The sequence below is a fragment of the Nanorana parkeri genome, unplaced genomic scaffold (genome assembly GCF_000935625.1).
Source record: "Nanorana parkeri isolate BGI_ZX_2015 unplaced genomic scaffold, ASM93562v1 scaffold549, whole genome shotgun sequence".
Classification (NCBI taxonomy): domain Eukaryota; kingdom Metazoa; phylum Chordata; class Amphibia; order Anura; family Dicroglossidae; genus Nanorana; species Nanorana parkeri.
In genome coordinates this window covers 107,992-116,337 of record NW_017306817.1, presented here as the reverse complement: position 1 = coordinate 116,337, position 8,346 = coordinate 107,992, and positions in this window count along the sequence as shown.

The window sequence follows — 8,346 nt, the reverse complement described above, 5'->3', positions numbered from 1 at the left end:
CGCAAGGTGTATGGGCAGCTTTACAAATACCAACTTCTTTCCCTGTTTCTTGGCCTGATGAAATCACTGGGTGAGGAACAGATTGTTTACTGCTTCACAAAAGGGTGATGATGAACACTTCTGACCGTCAGAAGTGCTTGATATCCAACACAGAGATTTGTCACTGTGTTAGGAATCTATGCAACTCACTAAGAAAAGGGCTAAAAAGAGCACCTAGCAGGATAGAAGTGTGAAAGGATAGAACAAACTAGCAGCCATGGGATACTTGTGATTCACATACTTTTTGTGGTCAACAACTCATTAAATAGTGAAACCCCCATAGCATGCATCTTCAAAACAAGTCAGCAATAGCAAATTGTTTTAACTGTACATGTATCACTTCTGCTCTTTGGATGAGTGGCAAACTTCAGAGTGGAGGGTTCAAAGGGTTTAAGAGGAAACAGACATCTCACCACCTGTTGGTCTAGATGAGACAAATGCCCATCTATGGCCAGCTTATGATCTCCTCAGTCATTGGTCCAGTACCTTTTCCTCTTTGTCAGACAAGACACATTGTCACCTCATATAAAGTGCTCATACTTGTTTCCACACCATAGCCGTCTGGATTATAAACACAAGCCGGCAGGGCTCTTTCTTCAACTGTATCCAATTATAGGTGTATATGTTTTGTATTACATCTGCATGTAAACATTCAAATATTTAAACTTATGTTTGTATCACTTTGTACAAATACAATGGAAGATAATCACACTATGAGCATTATTATTAATAACAGATGCACAGTTAAATGTGTACAGAAACTTAGCACCGATAAAATCCAACAAAAACTCCAACAAACAGCTTTGAAATGTTCTGCTATTTCTTCTTTTTCCTCTATTTTTGGGTGAACAGTACCTCATTACTATAGCTTGTAACCGATGTTATGCCTTGAGCAACTTTATTTTTTTAAGATTAGCTCCTAAATTAAAGATCTCTCTCTCTCTCTCTCTCTCTCTCTCTCTCTCTCTATATATATATATAATTATTATTTTACAAATCAAGAAGAAATACACGATGTAATCCAATCTTCAGCTATTGAGCTCTGTAAACCACCTATATTTTGTCAGCCTTTTAAATATGTGAGAATAAGCCTGTACGTTAACCTGCTGGCTGAAAGGGTTTATTGTAAGCAAGAATGCACTGACTTCTACATTATATTCCAGCATTTTAAAGTGTGAAAGGTACATTTATTGTCCCTACATGAGAGCTTTCTTCCACAGCTGCCTTGCAGTCTGTTATTGCTGTCCTCCTTACTTTACAAAGAACACTCTGAACCATTTGTATTATTCCCTTACATGAAAGGGCCCATGATATGGTCCTAGATGCATACTAGGGCTAATCTGAGTTCATGTGATGCAAGTCCTGGCATGTCTGCACTACAAGACTCTGCGGGCATCTACATATGTTTTCACATTTGGTCAGTTAACATGTTTATAGAGAATGCATTGAAAAGGTTATAATCCTATATAGCCCCTTAATGGGGTCCTTATGTAGTCCATTAGAATTGTATTACTTCTTGTGAGGTTGGACTGACTCAAGCTCTAGAGCAGCCTTTCTCATTTTTTTAAATCATAGAACAGGTTAGGCAACCTTGGGACTCCAGCTGTGGTGAAACTACAAATCCCACCATTCATCTGCCTCTATGATATATGCATGTGACTATCAGAGTCTTGCAATGCCTCATGCCTCAACAGTTTGCGCAGCGCTTTACAATATAAGGAAGACATTACAATCACAATACAATTCAAGACACGATGGTAAGGAGGGCCCACAATCTAAAAGGGAGGGAGAAGTGAAACATGAGGTAGCTGTGTGGGGATGAATTGTTTGAGAACGTGATTGTTGAACAGTTAGGTTGAGGAGGGATAGGCTTCCGTGAAGAGATGAGTCTTTAGGGAACGCCTAAAGGCAGTCAAGGTGGGAGACAGACGGACAGGTTGGGGTAAAGAGTTCCAGAGGATGGGAGAGACTCTACAGAAGTCCTGGAGCGAGCATGGGAGGAGTTGACAAGGGAGCTGGAAAGCAGGAGGTCTTGGGATGAGCGGAGTGGATGGTTAGGGTGATACTTTGAGACAAGGTTTGAGATATGGTCAGGGGCAGAGTTGTGTATGGCATTGTAAGTGGTTGTTAATATTTTGAATTTTATCCTTTGGGCGAGTGGAAGCAAGTGCAGGGATTGGCAGAGGGGGGTTGCAGACACTGAGCGGTTGGTTAGGTGAATGAGTCTAGCAGCTGCATTCATGATCGACTGAAGGGGGAGGAGCCTGTGTAGTGGAAGGCCAATGAGGAGGGAGTTGCAATAGTCAAGACGAGAGATAACAAGGGAGTGAATGAGTAATTTTGCGGTTTCTTTGGTGAGGAAGGGGCGTATTTTGGAGATGTTACGAAGGTGAAGGCGGCAGGATTTGGATAGCGATTGGATGTGGGGTAAGAAAGGTGAGGTCCGAGTCAAGGATGACACCTAGGACCTTGGCATGGGAGTTTGGGGAAGGTGCACGTGCAGGAGGAAATATCAAGAGCTCAGTTTTTGAAAGGTTTTGTAGGAATAAAGAAAAACAATTGGCACACTTAGGTGCCTGTTTATAAATGTTTTCATCCAAGATTCAGCCACATTTTACTCAAGCTTCACACATTTTCTAATGTGTCTTCAGATGTCATTAGAAAAGGTGTAAACCCTCAGTTGAAGTTGTGTGAATCTCATGTGAAAAATTATTAACAGACCCCTAAGTGTATAAAAAAATATAGTGGCCAGAAAATAAATACAGATAATGAAAGAAAGTCTCCTTACACTGGTGGTCAGTGAGAGGAAGACCCCCTTACATTGTTGGTAAGTGTAAACAATGTTCCTTACATCGGTGGTCATTGTCGTGCCTCCTTACACTGATGGTCACTGGGGCCATGCCCCTGGCTCAGCTGAATGAAGTTGGTGTTGGAATGATGTAGACGCTGCCAGGTGGGCGACCAATCCACCACTGCACTATGAACTCTTAGAAGCCTCTGGAAGAAACCTAGGGATGAACAGAACCCTGGTTGAGAGAGGCCGATTTGGACTGCCACAGACCATGGCCCTGTAAGTATGAGGTTTCAGCTGTGCTACTTACGCTGCATATTAAACAGGCAATATTGAATATGCAGCATTAATCCTGGAACTTTTTAGGATCAGGCAGAACCTGGAGCAGTTGCCCATGGCAGTCAATCAGCATCTCTCATCTTTGCTCAGGTAAGATTTGAAAATGAGACAGAGAAGCTGATTTGTTGCAGTGCAAATCTCCTCCAGATTTTCTCGGCACCAGTTTTGATAAATTCCCTTCCCTGTCTTTGAAAGGGTAAGTTTACTAGTAACAATACTCCACAGCAAAGTTTCACAACCACTGATCTATGTACCTCAAGTAATACTTCTGACAGTTTGAGAGAGTATACCTACCTGTTAAAGTAAATTCAGCATACCAGTGTAGCAAATAATTCACATTTAAAACAGATATGAGTATTTTAGTAATTATTTGCTCAAATACCTGCAGTATTGAACCTTATAGCAATGGATGCTGCAGCAGCCAGGACCATCCAGCCACAACAGAGAAGAGCAGCCAGCACACCAATATCCATTTATCACAAAGAAGACACCGTAGTAATTCAATCTTCACAAGACTGAAGGGCTCCTGGCAATTGCACTATTATGGTGACTTCCAAGAAATCAATTTAAAAAGTTAGAAACGTTTGCTGACAATATATGCACTACCTAAGGAGGGCATTTCTGTTACTTCCCACCAGGTGCCTCCCACCCCACCTAGCGATTGGGCCATGCCTTCCTGCCCCGAACAGAGTCCCTACTGGAAGACCATTCTGAGAAATAGGCAGATCACTGGCTGGGCACATGAGCAGGATGTTCTTCTTATGCATCTATAGTCCATAGAGACCTAGGTAAAGCCACACATAGATATACATCATTTGACAGACTTGAGAATGAATTTTCATATAAATGATGTTTAATAAGAAAGATTGTGCCAAGAGTAATTTACCTTTCTGCCAAAAAATTACACTCCCAAAATATGCCTGTGATGGTGCCAGGAGATATCAAAATAATGTTTTCAAAAAATACACACGCTTACTGCATATAATCAATCAATTATTAAGAGGCATCCAAATAGATTGTTCACACAATCAAAACACGCCAAACAATTAGCGCTTGGATGCTCATCTAAGGAAAATCAGTCTTGGCCAGGGGACCTTGGGGTTTACAGACAAATAATTGGTTCACTTCTTTTCTGGTATGGCCATAGTCTTGGCAAGGCCCTGCATGTGATAGCAGTGCACTTTTTTAGCAGATTATGTCAGGCTCCATCATTATCTTATCATATGTCTACAACTCCCTAGACCCATATGCATTTTCAGTCACGGGAAGCACAGGGCTCATTATACTACAGTATTTACAAAAGCAGGAGGGGGTATTGAGTCCAGCAAAGAGAAGGGGGTATAAACAGCCTGTGTCAACAGCCTGATAGGACATATAATAAGCAGGGCAGACAAGTCTCAGTAGGGGGACAGGTGCTCGATGAGAACACCATCCCCTTTCTAACACCTTTAGACATTTGTGGGAACCTGCAGTTAGCTGGGCACTTGAATAGGGTTGCTGACAAATTAACCATTTGATCTGCATGAGCTACTTCCTTTGGAATCGACATTACGCTACTGCTGCAGATCACACATTATGGAGGCTGACCAATCAAACAACATATTTATAGTTATGTGCTAAATTGCCACCAAGGCTACCCATACACCATCATACTTCTAACCTAATCTTTGAGCTGTAGTACTAAGAACCCTGACTAATGACTACAAAGTTTATCCTGCATGCTTTAGCAACCAATATCATTCATGAGGTCTAACCTCTATGGCAGACCTTGAAGTCACTATAGGCAAGAACTGTCTGTAAAAAGTGTACTTGAAAAGTGCTATGAAAAGAAATGTCAGAACTCTATATTTTTGTAATCTTTTGCTAAATCTGCAGTGTAAACAGAGCTGCAAAGTTTGTGGCCCCTTTCTCAACGTGACAGCGGAACACATTCTCCTAATGACTACCACCACCATCATAATGTGATAGACACTCCTTTTCCCAGCTGCTTAAGTAGAAATACACATGTTCAGTCAATCTCAGTGTCTAAAAAAGTATAAGGCTGGTCAGGTTATCAAAACAGAGCTCAATCATGATGTTTGCTATGTGCACTAAGACACAGTGCATGGCCTACACGCTATTGTAATGTGTTCCCAGGTTGGCACCTAGCCCCCTTTTTGAATATTGGGACTACCGTAGCCCTCCGCCAATCACCGGGGATCCTACCAGTCATTAAGGAGTCCTTAAAAATGAGGATTAATGGTCTAGTTATAACCTGGCTTAATTCCTTAAGTACCTTGGGGTGCAGGTTATCCGGACCCACTGCTTTGTTTGCATTGAGCATTTTAAGTCTTTGTAATCCCTTTATTACTCCGCTAATACTAGTCATTTCAATATCTCCATTTTGAATTGTAGAAGAGTACAAAGTACATACAACTAAGACTGTAACTCAAACAGCAAAAAGAAGCCAGTTGGCCAAGCTGTAATTTTGTTCTCACTTCTAATTGTTCTCCAAGTTAAGGACATTTACATTATTTCCATATTCTATTCTATATACAGAACATAGACTATGCACATGTGTACATAGGTTAAGTTTTCCATAGGCATTAGATAGAAGTCTTAATCAAGGGGCCGCAATGAGTAGAATGTTCATCTGCCTAAGTAAGAACCAAAGATCTTGCTCACACTGATCTGTAGAACAAGATTTTTTTCGCCAGTTTTTATCAGATAAATGATCTATTTGGCATCAACCTCCACGATTCCTAGGGCATCTATCTCCAGGATTCCTAAGGCATCAACCTCCATGATTCCTAGGGCATCTATCTCCAGGATTCCTAAGGCATCAACCTCCACGATTCCTAGGGCATCTATCTCCAGGATTCCTAGGGCATCTATCTCCAGGATTCCTAGGGCATCTATCTCCAGGGTTCCTAAGCTAACCTAGAATACTTAATAGTCCTCAGTATAAGTGCGCCTTCTACATGTCCCCTAACAAGCCTTTCCCTTTTTTTACCATTGTATTAGCAACCCTGTGTATGAAGCAAATATACTGATGGCCATTTTTGTAATAATGAGGGACAACAGTGGGTTCTTAATTGTATTCATTTATTCTTGTAATACATTGAAAATGTTTTAAAAAAGCATCTTTAAAAGATAAATGATCTATTCACACGTCTGTTTTTCCATCTTTGGGTAGTCAATAGATCATTCACGCATGTATATTTCTAGCACTTTGGAAGCATTAGTTCAATATTATTTGAGACCATGAAATTTGTGTTATATGGTTTGTTTCAGCAGCAGAAAAATATTTGCTGTTTATAGAATTATCTTTCCTTCAAGGACTGTTAGTGAAAAAAAATCAAGTCTGCTGAGCACTGGCTTATGCCCATGGCCGTCCAAAAAAAAGTGTAGATTCTGATACCTGCCATTTGACAAGTTAGGGTGTCAGTGGGGTTATGTGTACAGCAGATAAGCTGGGGGCACCTCCACAGCACAGAAGGTTAATGAGCAGCTCTGGACATAACCAGACAAGGACACTTTCTGTTCTATTGTTACTGCAGAGATAAGCTGCATGTGCTTGCTTATAGGATACCTGTCTATGTTAACATTGGGGAAAGACATCTTTCAAGGAGCTGGCTGAAACCACTATTTACCAATCACACTGAAAGCAATCAGTGAACAATGAATTTATTGCAACAAACAATGAAACTAGCAAAATCAAAAAGATTACTTAGTTCTTTGTAATTCGCCTCAGCCAGAATCAGCTCACAGGGTCACTGGGAATGTACTTACTAAAGCCTGTGTAGTATCCTCCTCCGCTGATAACTGTATCACCAACCACATAAAGGCCCTGTGTTGACAGGTTTTGGGCTTGTGTGGATGGCATCAGTTTGAGACATTTCTGAGATCATTCAGAATCCAGTTGACTTCCTTCTGACCTACATTTTCATCTGCTTCAAGAAGGTTCTGCATACCCATACACTTGCCATCAATAGGGCCTATGACGCACGTCAAGTAACTAAAGAAAAGGACCTGCTGTTCATTAAGTCAACGCAGTGCATAGAGGTGCCACCACTGTAATCCTTGTAACATTTTCACAATTTGCCCCTTTTTGCCCAAATGACACCACAAAGATATTTATATATGACCTTGTTATTTCTGGCCTCAACAATTGTAACTATTGTAGTTTGTACCTCTACACAGGCCCCCATTAGATCTCTGATAGGCTCATCCTCCACCTAACCAACAGCTCAGTGTCGGCTACCCCTTTCTGCCAAGCCCTCCTCTGGCTTCTGATCACCCAACAAATAAAAATCAAAATACTAACAACATAGTAAGCAATACACAACGCTTCTCCCAGCTATATCACCAACCTCATCTCAAAATGTCCACCAAACCGTCCTTCACTCCTCCCAAGAGCTCCTTCTTTCTAGCTCCCTTGAAACCTACACCCATGCTCGCCTCCATGATTTCTCTGGAACTCCCTACCCCAATCTGTCTGGCTATTCTGCTACTCTGTCGCCCTTTTATGGGATCCCTGAAAACTCATCTTTTTCATGGATGCCTATGCCACCCCCACCTAAAATCCGTTTTGTATAGAGTGAGGTAGGATTAGACCTTCTGTCAAGTTTTTAAAGATGTCTGTATATTGGTGATCATTGTCATCTGGGGAAAAAAGTGAGGGAAAAACAAACTTTTACAATTCTTCCATGGACAAATCTTCCAATGGGGGCACTTGTTGTGGGGACAATTATCTAAGAGGGGAATTCTTCTCTTTGTGAGATTTCCTCTAACCTCCTGTTGCACCTCTTACAACCTATAGATCTGCGGTAGTGCTGGACCAGTAGAAGTAGGAATCGAATTTGAATAAGTAGTGTAAGGACCTGGTTATGGTCCAAGGCTGCTGCCTCTCTGCTCACGAGGGGGCAATCACTCAACAGAAGACCAAATCCTGGATGTGTGTTAGGAGCGCCTCATCATAAAATGGTCATCTAGCTTAAAGGTTTGTCTAAGTTATCTACAGTATGCAAATGTATATGTCAGATACAGTCAATACATTGCGGAAGAATCAGACCCCCCCTTCTTCAGAGCTTGAGCAGCAACAATAAATGGTGGGTTCAGATCCCAGGCACCGCAAACAACACTTATCCAGCCCTAATTCAAGCTACAAAGTAGTTTTTCCTGAATCCACCACTTAT